We start from the raw sequence: 16346 nt of genomic DNA, 5'->3' as shown, positions 1-16346 counted from the left end.
GAGTCATTTTATGTTCTCGAGAGACTTGTCCCCATTGCCCGCTGTAGTTTGTTTTTGAAGCAGTTTGGTGCTGGCTTTCCGCTTGGTTTTTCAGTTCTTTTAGTTCAGCTACGCTTTACCATTCCCCATTTAATGTAATTTTGAAAGGGTTTGTGGTACGTGTTCAACTCTCTATCTCGTGGGGAAATTGGCCTGCGTCTAGAATAAAAGTGTCTCAAAAATTTTTGGGCATCCAATTTTAAGTAAAGTGCAGACTGTAGTACTGGTGATTTAATTTTAAGGCCTAGAGGCATGTGCCCAATTCTAAATCACGTTTTGTCACTATGTCGCTTTTAAGAAAAGGGATCCGCTTTATTTACAGGCACTTACTTGTTTCTTGCAACCAATACGTTTTTTTCTTCCCTTAGATGCCACAACAACCTTTAGGAGAAATAAGTGGAATATTTTATATGACGCCTAAATAATGCTTGTCTTTATTAAATTATATGTAAATCTGTGCTAAAACAATACCATGAGGACAACTTAAGTTCTTGAGAACTAATAAAACGCCATCCCTTGGGTTATGGATACTAGTTTGAAGGCTGCTTCTGCATTTATTAAGATTGTGGTGATAAATTGTAAGATGGCAAGAACTATGCCTCTTACATGAAGTTATTTAAGATCACCTAACTCACGTTGAGCGAACAGTAGGGCTGAACAAAACTGACTGACAAGGCACAATGCATCTTATAGAGGGTGGTAGTATGGACGTATTGGAATAATTAATGTCGGGTGATGGTTTTAAAGTAATTCACACGACATGAAAACTTTGTGGAAACACGTCGATTTACTGGAGGCTAGTTTATCCCAGGGAAGTATACAGAGTTGACCGTGGTTGGCTGGGGAAGCGACAATAGGCAGCTTAGGGCGGCTCAAGCTCTGAGAAAGCGGTAACGGGGCGCGGCCTCCAGCTGCCTTAAGATGAGTGACAGTGAGTGGGTGGTTGACCCCATGCTGGTGTACCGGGAAGCAGACGGAGAATTTGTACGCCTGTTGACAAATGTCCGTTGTCCCATTTTCAGTGAAACATGCGAGTAAGCCATGCAAAGCTACGGTAGAGCAGCCAACAGAGGCCAAAATATGCGTGTACGTGACTATAGCAACTTCACGCTGAATTCACCGCAGAGTCTGAAGTAAATCAGGTGAAGAGCGACAGAATGAAATACGCCGGCCTCTGATGGGAACGTAGGAATCGAGGAATTTAAAGTACTCTCCTGGGAGTCAGAATTCCGGAAAAATTGGTGTTTTGTGCAGACGCTAACCTTGATGGGTGGCCTGGGAGGAGCTAAATAGCAGAAGTTGAAAGGAAGGAAAATATTGTGGGAATTTGTTGACTTCCCAGAGTAGGCATTGGTCGGCGCTGGGAAGCGACGCATAATTAACGCGACTTGCACTGCAATTGGCGTAAGTGATTTTGCTGGAGGGGAAACCGAGGCGAAGAGCGGACTGGGAGAAGTCCCTGTAGTGGTCTTCCGTTTCCAGCTTGCCTAGAGTGCGGACGTGGCGTTCTTTACTCAGCTTGCCTGAGAGAGAGTGAGCATCTCTGCAGTTTGGGACTTCGTAAACGGAACGGTTGAGCTTGGAGATAGAAAGTTTTGGTTCAGCTATGTACTGAGCAAGATAGCTAGAAGTGAATAGACGAGCGCAGCCTTGCAGCACCACGAGGTCGGCCGACGTCCGCACAACGACGACGCGCCGCCACGCTTAATTCGGTGATATTGCTCCCGCTCCGGCCACTGATTAATTTATTGGATCACGTCGGCAAAGTTTCCACGAGGGTTTCATGGGCCGTGTATTGTAGAATTCTTCTCGCACTTCGCATTACGCCTGGGTCAGTCGATAGGAATTAATTTTGAGTTATCGCGCTTTACTCCACGCCTGATAGGAGAGTCTTGTAATGTGATGATTGAAGGTCGGGAGTTAAAATAAATTTGTGCTAATCGACTGCATCTGTTTTCAATCAAGTAGTTGAAATCCCAAGTCACTTTCTTAATTAATTTTATGTTCAACATTTGCATCTGGTGTTCAATAGCTGAATATAACATCAATTTGCACCCCTTTTTAATTAAAAGTGATCAATTCTGAATCAATTAATGTCAACACTGCCACCGCAGTTCAATCAAGAGTCACAGGCCCTTATTACTTTCCTTGCGTTATCGGACATTGCGGCAGTTTTGCACTCTCTGTTGATGATTATTGGTTTGTGGGTCGCTCAACTGCGTGGTTATCAGCGCCCGTACAATTTCCCAACCTTTGCTCAGTCCAATTTCGCCACTTTCCTGGATGATGATGAAATGATGAGGACAACACAAACACCCAGTCATCTCGAGGCAGGTGAAAATCCCTGACCCCGCCGGGAATCGAACCCGGGACCCCGTGCTCGGGAAGCGAGAACGCTACCGCGAGACCACGAGCGGCGGACGCACTCTCTGTTGATCTGTTAGTGAACTACCTGGGGTGAACACACACCAAAACCAGATAAGTGACGGGTGGAGTGTTACAATGTTTTCCACAGGTAAGATACTAATAATTTTAGAACCTGGCCAGTAGCAATTCCGGACTTAAGCATGTACCTTGCTCGAAACTATTAACCTTAACTAGCATTGGAAGACGAGTTAACATTCGATTGCACTTTAATTTTAACTTAATACTACTCATTGGCTTTCTTTTAGAGGTGGGACAAAGGCTTTGGCTGTATTTAACCTGTCCACTGCTTAAGAGAGCTTTGCTGTACGTGTTGTAATGAGCTATCTCCATCCTCTCTCGGCTTGTGGTCCCCAGCGCGCTGCGTCTGATGTCACGTCGCCTGCGGGTTCGTGCCCCGACCTGGCGTGGGGCTGCTCTGTTGTAATTTTCAGGTTATGGTGTGCCTCTTCATGACCTCGAATGTAAATTATTAATATTTAATGTTTTGATAAATTGTAATTAAAAATACTTTAAAGAATATCTAAGCTGTTCCGCTTCTGGTATTTCACGTTTAATGCCTTTTCTTAATGGTGAAAGCTCAAGTTTCATCTTTAATGTCTTTTTAAGTTAGCCTTGTACCTCGTTGCTGTTAACGAAAAGAAATTATTGTTGGTTAATGAATTATTTTGAAGAGTACTTGGAACAAACGGTGTTCAAAGGTTTTTCTCAGTCCTTCGTCTATGACCTGTCGGCTGGTGTCCTCCTAAGGTGCAACAAGCACTTGTTCCCTGTACCAGTCTGAGCATTTACTTGCCAGCGAAAGGAAGAAGGGAAGCTTTTGCACGAGACTGTATGAATAACCTTTACCTTTTACTCCAATCTTTTACTTCTAACACAAAAGCAAATGCTTCTAGTGATCTGCTTCGTCTGCATTGTCAGCAACCTTTGTTCAGTAAGCGCGAGCATCTGATTTTGCTGTTTTGTTGGCCGTAAGACTTCCTTTCGCTGTTTTTGTTCTAAGTGAACACAGGTGACATGTCAATTAAAGGTGTGTTCATCCGATTCAGATGAAAGCTCAGTATCTGTAGAAAATAGGATAGTGTTTCTAAGTACGGCTTTAGAAACATATCCTCAGCAAAAATAAAGAAACAAGAAGCATCTCCTCGACTACAGCAAGTTCATATGACATGTCACCATCCTTGAAGAAACCAAACTGTTTGCTAGAAACAAATGACACACAGGTGTTCAGTATCATGGAATTATACAGCCTGGTGCCACTGAAGCAATTGAAGTTGACAGGAATGCAAATGGAAAAAGAAGGTGTGATAGTGAAATTCCTTAATGCAGAGATCTACAACAAAAACAACGCTCAAAAGGAGGAAAATCAAAATTTTAAAAATTTCATTTTACCGCACTGAGCTGCTGGTAAAATACTTTATTTATAAAACCAGTTTCAGTCGCCTGCCCATCATCAGGTTCATAAAAGTATTCACATCCGCATGTTAGGCGAAATATAAGATCTTTATCGTCAGGTGATAAAACCATGGATAGGACAGTTATCATATCGTACCAAATATACTGAAAATGAAAATAGTTATATATATATAAAAAATTCAGAATTCTGCATTTTGTGTTAGAGACGCAAATTGTTGTCTTTTTTTATACCCTCTTCTAAGCATTTCCCTCTCACAGCCTCCTCTTCATTATCGCCATCGCAATGCAAATCCTATGCAGTATCTTCAAAATCTTCATCCCGTAGATGTTTCGCGACCTTATGTAGTGCAAAGCATCAAGCTATAATTATTGGAACATTTGATAAGGAAACACTACATACAAACTCCAAAATAGGAAACCGTCTCTTTAGATGACTGAAACAACGCTGTACCACGACCCTCATTCTTTTAAAAGCCTGTTGGATGATTTGTGATTCTCTTCTGTTGAAATGCGATAGGGGGTCACCAAACAGGGCTCTAGGCGATAGCCTTCATCACCCAAAAGAACAGTGTTCGTAAATTCAATTAGCACTTCCCCGACACTTGATTTTCTCCATAGTCGACTGTCATTTACTGACCCGGGATAGTTAGCCTCAACGCTGTGTGAGCTATTTCTTTACACTGCACGTAGCCTGCACATTTATAATAGTGAAACCCTTTGTATTCATGCACTCGTCGCCATACTAAATGGGTTACGGAATTCGTATGTACCAGAATCAGTTACACCCACAGAACCTGCAAATTTACATTTTCCAGCCACTCGTTTCTTGCCGCACTCACGCCATGTGGTGACGCCGGAAATTTGATTCGAATGTCATTTTGTTCCATTATCTCCTTAGAAAATCAGCACACTGTTTTGATGAACGACTATTTCTTCTGCTCTGCCGGACTGGAATCCTAAGTCAGCTGCATACAGAAGAATCCTCTGTTCTAATGATAGTGCTCCTCATCTTCTTTCCCCTGTGTCGGGAAAAAAATGAAGCGCAATCCATATAACATTTCCTTCGTTGAAACGATATAGAATTTTATAATGCTCTCCAAGCAGACATCGACGTGGTCTGTAGCATTTATCACGGTGTACACATGCTACTAGTTGACCCATATCTGCGTTCTGCAAACGTGAGTTCTGCAAACTGACCAGCCTTCATATTTTAGAAGCTGTTGCTTCCAGACTGAAGTCAGAGTTTCTCTTTGTTCATACAGTTTATCTAATGCCGAAGCCAGAGCACAACGGGAAGGAAAAGCGTTTTTCTCCGTTTTGTCATAAATTCCGAAGCTTAAGCTTCGAAATTCGAAGGAAAATCATTTGCTTCACTTTATTTATACGGTCCAATATGCTCAATGGAAAGTGAGGGCGGAGGGGGGGGGGGGGGGCGGGGGGTAGAGAGGGACATATAACATCACCCCTGCTCGTTACTATAAATCGTTGTAAAAATCTTTTACTGTTCATTAAAAGCGATGGGATGATAAAAGTTCTCCTGGTATTGGCGGAAACTAAATTCTATTAAATACGGGTCATAAATTAATGAATGCCCAAGGAAAAGGCAGCTGTGACAGTTTTATAACTCAGCAAAATGATTTCATTCTTCCTTGCAAAGAAATAGCGTGTCGTGTATACTGCAAGGAACCATGCAGTGAGAGAACATACAGTCTTTTACTGTTTCTAAAACTTTTTTAAGATTGAAAATATTTTATGATCCCCCACACGATTCGGTTACACGGATAAAACTAAAACTTAATAAACCTTGGTAGTCGACTGGAACAGACTTTAATGACGCAAAACTAAAATGATTACCTTCCGCCTTCTCTTTTCCGATGTGCCCTCTCAGACCAGAATTATTAAAAAGTTACGTGGAAACTTAAGTATAAGCCTATGACCCGTGCGCACTAACTGGCAACTGTAAAATTATTACTCATAAATATGCTGATGAGCGGGATATTTATTTACCTTGTGTCTTGTAGCAATCAGTATGCCAACGTATAAATTTACTTGGCATCCAGAGGGAAGATATATGACATTTCAGTAGATGAAACTGCTCCATAAGTGAATACGAACATAATTATGAGCAATAATTCAGAATACAGATATGATGATAATAAATTTTTAACTGCTTGACGAGGATGAAGGCTATATATGCTCGCATGATTTGTGATAATTTTAATAATCACCGACAAAAATTACAAGGAAGCAAAGTGAGTCGGATAGAAACCAAACCCACTATGTAGGAGATTAATTCAAACGAGTTGAAAGTTTTCCTTTAGTAATCATCGTTGTTCTTCTTGAGAATGCACGTAGTTGTATACGTTTTGGTTGTCGTATCATGTACTTTTTGTCACTTACGAAGAGGGGTGTGATGGAGTTTACTGAAAATTTAATGATTTCAAACGTCAGCTCTAGCTGAGACTTCTCGCTACCAGTCACCAGTTTTCATACGAAGACCGTCTGTTTGAAACAAGCATGGGAAAGGCTATCTGATACTCGGAACGCGTAATGGCCAAATAAACATATATTAAGGATGATAAGGATCATAAATTAGTCCTCATGCCACTACAAAATGCTTCCTTCAATTAATACAGATTGTTTCGCTTTTTGTTTTCACTCAGGTTCCGTAAGGCAAAGCAACTGGCTAATGGAACGACGTTGTAACGGTCATGAAAAAAAAATTACAGGAAACATTAGAAAATATTGAAACAGTGTATCTGTGATATTTTTTTTCAAAGCTCTGCCAGCAATTTCTGTACACAGCAGAAGTAATACACCCGATCTGCCTTTTTTTTTTAACTAGGCTAACATTATTCTCTGCTAATGCGCGGGCCACTCGTCATCTGCAAAAAAGAAGAAAATATGTACTGACTCTGCCCCAGTGGCTTAATTTCCAACACCAACAAAAATTTTTTTAATGACCTGTCATGTTTAGTGAACACACACACACACACACACACACACACACAGAGAGAGAGAGAGAGAGATTATATATATTTAAGTCCATTCGTAAAGACAGAGTGATTCGGTTGTCCCTACCTATGGATTTTATGCAACCACAACGCCTTCAAAAACTATGCGCGAAATTTCATATTCTCTCGTTTTCCACATGCAAACTATTAGTCCTACAGAAAAAGTGGACAGGACCTTCTTGTAGGAAATTTAATGTAGCTATCTTTTCTACTGGATACGTTTACGCTAGAGGCTGCAGTTATCGAATTGTTCAAGAAAAAGACGACCAAAACTGACCTTGAAATATTTTTTCTTGAATAACTCGAAAACTGTGGCCTCCAGCAGATACATATCTCAGCTACACAATGCAAAAAAACGAAACTGCAAAAATCTGCCGAAAAACCAGAGACCGCTTTTGGTAGATCATCATTTTGCTGTAGCAATGAAACGGTGTACTTTCATACCATAAACGTTATGGCATTAAATGCATCAGATATGGGAAGTCTAAACATCGATACGTAGTTTCCTGACATTTTATTATGACATAGATCCTCAGTTTGCTAATGTTTTAAAACAGCTTCATACCACATACTCTATAATAATAATAAAAAAAGCAAATACGGAGTTTTAACTCCATACAGTATGGCGGCTTCTAAGTTTTGCTTGTGACATAAAAACGATTTGGCATCTCACCGACCATGTACTCCGCCACAAGGCAAATATATGACATACCAAGGTCTTCATTTCACGCTCCGCAGTGTAGTGGAATGTGGAATCCCACGCTGTGACGTCACCAGCTTTTCGTCCATGCGAATTTTCACATCCCGTGGGTCGGTAGGCGCTTTTTCTCTGGCGTTTTGGCAGATATTTACAACAAACAAATATTGCTCATCATGTCTTTGACGCAACGCCCAGTGTCGACGGAATGCGTCTGTTTGTTTCCCGTTACAAACAAAATTATGTTTAAAGTGAAATTTTGCGTCCCATTCCATAGAGCAGTCCCAAATTAGTCTAGTGCGATATCTCGTTTATCGACATGTGTTAACAGGGATAGTAAATCAACCGCCACGCAGCAGCGATTCCCAGTCGCTGCTGGGATACTGGGCTTCTACTGTCCCTATAAATACATACCGACAAAACAATTAACGCACTAGACAAATCTGCGACCGCCCTATCGACTGGGCACGTAAATTCCGCTTTAAAAATAATTTCTTTTTAACGGAAAACCAACTGACGCTTTCGCTCGACATGCGTCACATGAGAGAAATGATGAGCAGTATTTGTTTAGGCTATCTCCAGCTGCACAGTGCAGAAACGAAACTGCCAGTATGTGCCAAAACACCAGAGCTCTCATTACAGACGCCCGGTAGACAGGGTGTAAGGGGTATAAGTGCAGATATTTCTGATGGTGACAACATACATCAGTATTTACGCCATTTGAAGAGTAATAATTATAGCTATTACAAGTCGTATGTTTTTAGCTTGTATAGTACCTCCCCAAGTTCATGTGGCAAAAACAAGCCATTAATACTGATTTTCCCCTGGGCAGCAGGAAAGGTGTTGTAAGTGCGGACGCATGGACGGAAAATGGTTAGTCTATACCGATAGGCGTATTCCAGTTAGTGGTGCAGTTATGACCGTGCAGAAAACATCAGTTAGTAAATTGTGTGACGTGTTTGCGGGAATGCTCTTCGACACAGAGAAAAAAAAACAGCCAACACACGTATTAAGGTACCACATCTAAAAATATTTGCACTTTCACTCGTTAAATTCTGCATATAGCCCTATAATAACAATAGACCTAGAAGAGAACACTGTGGTAAGCCCTGCCCCTCTCCTTGGCACACCACAATCAAATACTGATCTAACTCCTGTTTGTTGGCACTGGATGATAGCTTTTTGCTTCTTTTTTTTTCTCCTTAGAATTGAAATAAACCATCAGTGACCTTTTTCCTTAATTCTATGATGCTGCAATTTATGCAAAACTGTAGCGTGGTACATACAAGAAAATGCGTTCAAAAATTGTTCAAATGGCTCTGAGCACTATGGGACTTAACATCTGACGTCATCAGTCCCCTAGAACTTAGAACTACTTAAACCTAACTAACCTAAGGACATCACACACATCCATGCCCGAGGCAGGATTCGAACCTGCGGCCGTAGCAGTCGCGCGATTCCGGACTGAAGCACCCAGAACCGCTCGGCCACCGCGGCCGGCAAAATGCGTTCATTAAATAAAAAGGACTCATACTGTCCTCCACTGATCATTTAGCACAGTAAGTGACTAATACATAAAATAATAAATGCAATGTTCTGTTGATGCTCCTTTCCTGAAGCCAAACAGTACAGTTGAATGTGTCGCCACTCTTAATTTTATTCCAAACCATCTAAATTACTGATAGTAATAAACTGCCATGTAGCTCGCTAAATTAACTTTTTTTTAATGTCAGTCAGCAGTGTACTGTCAAATTTACAGCACAGCTGACTTCGCTATTGAATCTTACTAGAGTGGAAGCAGTTTTCTGATCTTATGCATTTCCACCACTCGCATTTTATTTCTTATGCCCGAAACTCCTGTCCCGTATACAAAATACTGGCTGTGATATAAGGAACGATCAAAGAGTTTCTGTTTGAGGCGTTGCTGCTGCAACGTAGCGCGACTTCGACGCGAGTATACAGGGTGTTTGGGGAGGAAAGATCAATATTTGAAACAATGATAGTATAAGTAATGCTGAACAATATATGAAGATAGGTCCGCAAATACTTCGTTAGGGATGTATAGGTATTGAAAGGAATTTTAATTCTGCAAAACTGATGTTCACAGCATGAAAATATACGCACTACAACTGGACCGTAACGTGATTTTCTTGCAAACGATGCACGGGTACATGCCATGTTTACGCTATGTAACCTACCACGTATTATGGTCATGTGGCGTACGTAGTACATCACCCGTTGTTTGCGCAGTTATGCCGTGTAAGCAGTATTGTGCAGTGTACCGGCGACGGATGGGTTAGCTGTGTAATGTATGGTGTAAACTGTGTTCGTACAAGCGCTGTTAACAATGCCACACGTCTACAGTAAAGAGGAATACGCAGATGTGGTGTGTGTTTCTGGCTTCTGCGACGGTAGTGCTACCGCTGCAAGAGAAGAATACAACAGGCGCTTTCCGACGCGACGATTACCAGATCGCAGGGTGTTTACCAAAGTGTTTATCACTTTGCGTGCAACAGGCTCTGTTCCAAGTAGACATTTTTCGTCCGAGCGTGCACGGCAACAAACTTTGCAAGAACAGGAAGAAATTATCGCAAGTGTTGAGCGATGTCCCAGTACGAACATAACGACGAATGTCTCTGCGTATGAATGTCCCACAGACACGTGTATGGGAAACATTACATGCGGAAAACCTGTATCCATTTCACATACAGCGTGCCCAAAATCTCCTCGTTGGCGACAATGCCCAACGACTTCAATTCTGTCACTGGGTAATTGAGAATAGTCATTTGCTTCCATACTTACTATGCACTGACAAAGCCCAGTTTTCACGACATGGAATAAACAACACACGCAATAATCATCGATGGTCACGGAAAAATACACACGCTTCAGTCGGTAGCAATTTCCAAGTTCGTTTTGCCATAAATGTTTGGTGCGGCATGAAAGGTAACCGTTTGATAGGTCCATTTATTGTCAATCAGCGATTGACGGGAGAGAGGTACCTGCATTTTTTGGAAAATATGTTTGTGAAACTATTGGAAGTCGTTCCTTTAGCCAAGCGAACTGGAATGTACTTTCAACATGACGGTGCCCCTCCACATGTTACCTTACGTGTGAGGGACCACCTCAACCGCACCTACCCTAACCGCTGGATTGGCCGTGGCGGTGCTATTAGCTGGCCTCCAAGATCACCTGGCCTCACACCTTTAGATTTCTATTTATGGGGTTGGATGAAATCAGAGGTGCACAAAGTGAAGGCAAATACGCGAGTGAACTGCTTCGTCGCATCACGGACGCTGCTGAATTGATTAGGAACCAACCACAGGCAACTGAACAAGCAACACAACATGTCGGTAGAGCGCAAAAGTGCATTTACGTTCATGGTGGGATATTCGAACCTGTTCTCGATAAAGTGTTAAAGCCGTTTGTAAAAGACGTGGTACGGCGTTTTCAACTGAATACATGTACATGTATGTTATAACGCATATGTACTAAATGCAAAATAAATAAATATTATGTAAAAATGTGTAACATAACTCTACTCCTCTCAAACGTTTTCAAGAAAATCACGTTACGGTCCAGTTGTATTGCGTATACGTTCATGATGTGCACATAAACTTTGCAGATTTACAATTCCTTTCAATACCCATACCTCCCTAACGAAGCATTTGCGGACCTATGTTCATATAACATTTTTTGTCCAGAATTACTTATACTATCACAGTGTAAAATATTGACCTTTCCTCCCCAAACAGCCTTTCTTAAGCACCGAAATTAAGGCAAGGGATTAGTGTGACATTCGTGTGTTTCCGACGTGCGTGCGGTAAATGCGGAAACGTGAAATATGGCGACGTTATTGCCAGATGATTTCGAACAGGACCAATATGCTGTCTTTCTTTTCTTGGCTGCCGAAGGAGAAACATGTTAGACATCCATCGGAAAGTGACGAATGTGTGGGGGGCAAGTAATGCGAAACGTCAGGGAGAACTGCGACACGTGGTGCAACAGCTTCATGACAACGTATGTCGCCCTATCGCAAATGTTGCAACGCAGAAGTTAGGCCGACCCAGGTGAAGGCAATTATCGCGCCTTCAAAAATGGTTCAAACGGCTCTGAGCACAATGGGACTTAACATCTGAGGTCATCAGTCCCCTAGACTTAGAATTATTTACACCTAACTAACCTAAGGATATCACACACATCCATGCCCGAGGCAGGATTCGAACCTGCGACCGTAGCGGTCGCGCGGTTGCAGACTGAAGCGCCTAGAACCGCTCGGCCGCACTGGCGGCTATCGCGCCTTCGATCCCGTAAAAAGGGCCTTCAAGGGGCGACGATTGCTGTCGCGTGAGGATGTGCAGCAGGCATCTACGGACTTCTTCGTGCAGCAGGATACGGTGCTTTACCAAACGGGTACCTTCAACCTGGTGCCTCGCTGGGATCATTGCCTCAGTGCTCGCGGCGATTTTGTCTGATTGGCATACCGATTCTGGACTGCACGGCCTTCGATCGGAGACTTTTTGATCGCTCTTTATAAATAACGATAAATTTAAAATATAAACGAACACAGTCGCGTTAATTTTCAAACGCGACTTCCAGACAAGGGACTTTCGAAAGAGTATCAAACTGTGATTGGCGTGGATAGCACTAAAAGAACAATGCACTGGTGTATGTTTCTAGAGTAACAGCGTTCAGTTATGAAAGTAATTGGCATATATTACAGTGCAAAGTGTAAAAGCTTTGACCAGCATGGTACTATGTGGAGTGAAAACTCACTTATTTTTCTCTTTTACAGGTAAGTCATCGCAGAGATTACTGTAGTATCGAGTGCCTATTTCCGTAAGTAAAGCTTACCATTGTATAGAAATTAATAAAATACATTTTACAGCTACAAATATTGTTAATTCATTCATAACAGGTCTGTTTGTTATTACATTTCGATAGTGTTTTCTAACAATTTCCCTAAATATTCAACGTTTGTGACTGTTTACATCGACTCATTGTTGTGTACTACTTCGTACAGCATGGTAAGGAGAGGTAGGATACAGAGTAGTTAATCAGCTGTCTTTGTAGGGAAGCTGGACAGGAGCAGAAACGATTAGCAAACGTGTTAATACAGTAAACAAAAGTTTTACTCTATTTATAGCTTTATCCAAGCCCTGCGAAGAAACTTAACAAAAGAATAAACAGCACTGAAGTCCAGCTATTACAAGAAGCAGCCAACGGCTTTGCCGCAGTGGTAACACCGGTTCCCGTCAGATCACCGAAGTTAAGCGCTGTCGGGCTGGGCTAGCACTTGGATGGGTGACCATCCGGTCTGTCCAGCGCTGTTGGCAAGCGGGGTGCACTCAGCCCTTGTGAGGCAAACTGAGGAGCTACTTGATTGAGAAGCAGCGGCTCCGGTCTCGTAAACTGACGTAAGTCCGGGAGAGTGGTGTGCTGACCACATGCCCCTCCATATCCGCATCCAGTGACGCCTGTGTTCTGAGGATGACACGGCGGCCAGTCCGTACCTTTGGGCCTTCATGGCCTGTTCGGGACATGTTGAGGGTCAACTGGAATTCCCTGCTCCAAGCTGCAGATCTACCAGAATTCCGTTACAGTTGTACGGCGTTGCAACTTCCCTGTAGACATAACCATCGTTCGTATACGTCCTCGCGTTTCTCCCTTTCTTATCCACCATGGCATTTATATCACGGACAGTATCGGCCCTAACACTCCATTACAGTACGCGTATTCTTACACCCGGAGATTTCGACGCATTAACTAGACTGTGCGTTTGCAAAAAGCTTTAATGAAAATGTGGTGTCACCGCCAGACACCACACTTGGTAGGTGGTAGCTTTTAAATCGGCCGCGGTCCGCTAGTATACGACGGACCCGCGTGTCGCCACAGTCAGTGATGGCAGACCGAGCGCCGCCACACGGCAGGTCTAGAGACACTGACCAGCAGTCGCCCCAGTTGTACAGCCGACGTTGCTAGCCATGGTTCACTGAGAATTACGCTCTCATTTGCCGAGACGATAGTTAGCATAGTTTTCAGCTACATTTGCTACGACCTAGCAAGGCGCCGTATTCAATCGATATTGAGATTCTATTAATGTATCATCTAGAGCGATGTTCTACAAATGTGGATTAAAGTTAAGTATTCCAGAAGCTACGTACTTTTCTTTATAGCATTCATTACGAATCCTGTTTCAGACCTCACGCAAGCCTGCGTGAGTTTAAGCGCGTGCCTTTCGGCTTCCTCTCATTGTGTCTAGGCTGTCTTGTCTAGACACAACAGAAAACATTAAGGAACTTTATACAACGGTACTCGTACATTCAGAATGCTGCCAATATCCATATGGAAAATAGTCGGCCTCTTTCGATAATACCATTTACTGGCCGCATTCTTAATGTGTCTCGCAGCTTGCATTCAGCACGTTTCCAGGAACTGCTGGAGCAGTCTCCCAGAAAAAGACCAAAGGCAGAGAGTGTGGAGCTCATTCGCAGTGAGAGTATTCCTGCAGTGACTCTTCTGGTAGCAGCGGCAGATAGGTTCCCAGAAGCGGCGGTTGGCGTGGCAGTGATTGCCACTGGGAACGGAACGGAGGATTCGTTCCGAGCGCCCTTGCTGGCGGGCTTTGTGCCGTGTCGCAGCGGAACGACAGGCACATCCGCCGACGGCCGTTTGTCACTCTGCAGGCCGAACCAGCTGAGACATTGACCGCGTAAACATTTTTTTTAGAAAGGCGTTCGATGCAGTTCCCCACAGTCGTTTAATGAACAAAGTAAGAGCATATGGACTATCAGACCAATTGTGTGATTGGATTGAAGAGTTCCTAGAGAACAGAACGCAGCATGTCATTCTCAATGGAGAGAAGTCTTCCGAAGTAAGAGTGATTTCAGGTGTGCCGCAGGGGAGTGTCGTAGGACCGTTGCTATTCACAATATACATAAATGACCTTGTGGATGACATCGGAAGTTCACTGAGGCTTTTTGCAGATGATGCTGTGGTATATCGAGAGGTTGTAGCAATGGAAAATTGTACTGAAATGCAGGAGCATCTGCAGCGAATTGACGCATGGTGCAGGGAATGGCAATTGAATCTCAATGTAGACAAGTGTAATGTGCTGCGAATACATAGAAACAAAGATCCCTTATCATTTAGCTACAATATAGCAGTTCAGCAACTGGAAGCAGTTAATTCCATAAATTATCTGGGAGTACGCACTAGGAGTGATTTAAAATGGAATGATCATATAATGTTGATCGTCGGTAAAGCAGATGCCAAACTGAGATTCATTGGAAGAATCCTAAGGAAATGCAATCCGAAAACAAAGGAAGTAGGTTACAGTACGCTTGTTCGCCCACTGCTTGAATACTGCTCAGCAGTGTGGGATCCGTACCAGATAAGGTTGATGGAAGAGATAGAGAAGATCCAACGGAGAGCAGCGCGCTTCGTCACAGGATCATTTAGTAATCGCGAAAGCGTTACGGAGATGATAGATAAACACCAGTGGAAGACTCTGCAAGAGAGACGCTCAGTAACTCGATACGGGCTTTTGTTGAAGTTTCGAGAACATACCTTCACCGAGGAGTCAAGCAGTATATTGCTCCATCCTACGTATATCTCGCGAAGAGACGATGGGGATAAAATCAGAGAGATTAGAGCCCACACAGAGGCATACTGGCAATCCTTCTTTCCACGAACAATACAAGACTGGAATAGAAGGGAGAACCGATAGAGGTACTCAAGGTACCCTCCGCCACACACCGTCAGGTCGCTTGCGGAGTATGGATGTAGATCTAGATGTAGATGAAAGGGTGGAGCCCCTCCACGCCCGCACCGGCATCGTGACCATCACGAAAGTTCTACTCTCACTTCTGTATTTGTTAGCCTCACTCGAGAATTTCGTAGGATTGGGGTGTGCGATCATGTCCGTGCGCCTGGGTCTGATTACCCACTAACATGGGCCTGTCGAGGTGACGAAGTGGACGAAAGCGAATGAATAGTAGCGGTTTTAAGGGCAGAGGGAGGTAAGGGAGAGGGGTGGAGGGGAGGGAAGGGAAGTGCCAAGGCAAGCACCAAGGGGAAAAGCAGTTCTACGACAGCGTGGTCGCTTAGTAAGAGCAGTAGCGATTTTCTTGTTTGCTGCGGCAGATCATGCAAGGATGAGGTAATTATTAGTTATTGGATATTATGGAAAATTTGGTACCCGAGTCATGGCTTCAGTTCGTCATAGGGAGTTGTTGTTGTCGCTGTGGTCTTCAGTCCTGAGACTGGTTTCATGCAGCTCTCCATGCTACCCTATCCTGTGCAAGCTTCTTCATCTCCCAGTACCCACTGTAGCCTACATCCTTCTGAATCTGCTTAGTGTATTCATCTCTTGGCCTCCGATTTTTACCCTCCACGATGCCCTCCAGTACCAAATTGGTGATCCCTTGATGCCTCAGAACATGTCCTACCAACCAATCCCTTCTTCTAGTCAAGTTGTGCCACAAATTTCTCTTCTCCCAATTCTTTTCAGTAGCTCCTCATTAGTTATGTGATCTACCCATCTAATCTTCAGCATTTCGAAAGCTTCTATTCTCTTTTTGTCTAAACTATTTATCGTCCATGTTTCACTTCTACACATGGCTACACACCATACAAATACTTTCAGAAACGACATCCTGACATTTAAATCAATACTCGATGTTAACAATTTCTGTTCTTCAGAAACGCTTTCCTTGCCATTGCCAGTCTACATTTTATATCCTCTCTACTTCGAC

At 43.1% G+C, this 16346-nt stretch overlaps 1 protein-coding gene and 1 pseudogene across 1 annotated transcript in view; both read left to right on the top strand.

Moving 5' to 3' along the window:
• The window catches only part of LOC126161233 (frizzled-9-like), a 384093-nt gene that overhangs the window by 146787 nt on the left and 220960 nt on the right, over nucleotides 1-16346 (top strand). The window lies entirely within an intron of this gene.
• LOC126164161 (5S ribosomal RNA) lies at nucleotides 12809-12926 on the top strand (annotated as a pseudogene).

This window comes from Schistocerca cancellata, chromosome 2, assembly GCF_023864275.1.
Source record: "Schistocerca cancellata isolate TAMUIC-IGC-003103 chromosome 2, iqSchCanc2.1, whole genome shotgun sequence".
Classification (NCBI taxonomy): Eukaryota; Metazoa; Arthropoda; class Insecta; order Orthoptera; family Acrididae; genus Schistocerca; species Schistocerca cancellata.
The sequence above is the reverse complement of the archived record's forward strand: the minus strand, read 5'-3'. Positions and strand labels throughout refer to the sequence as shown.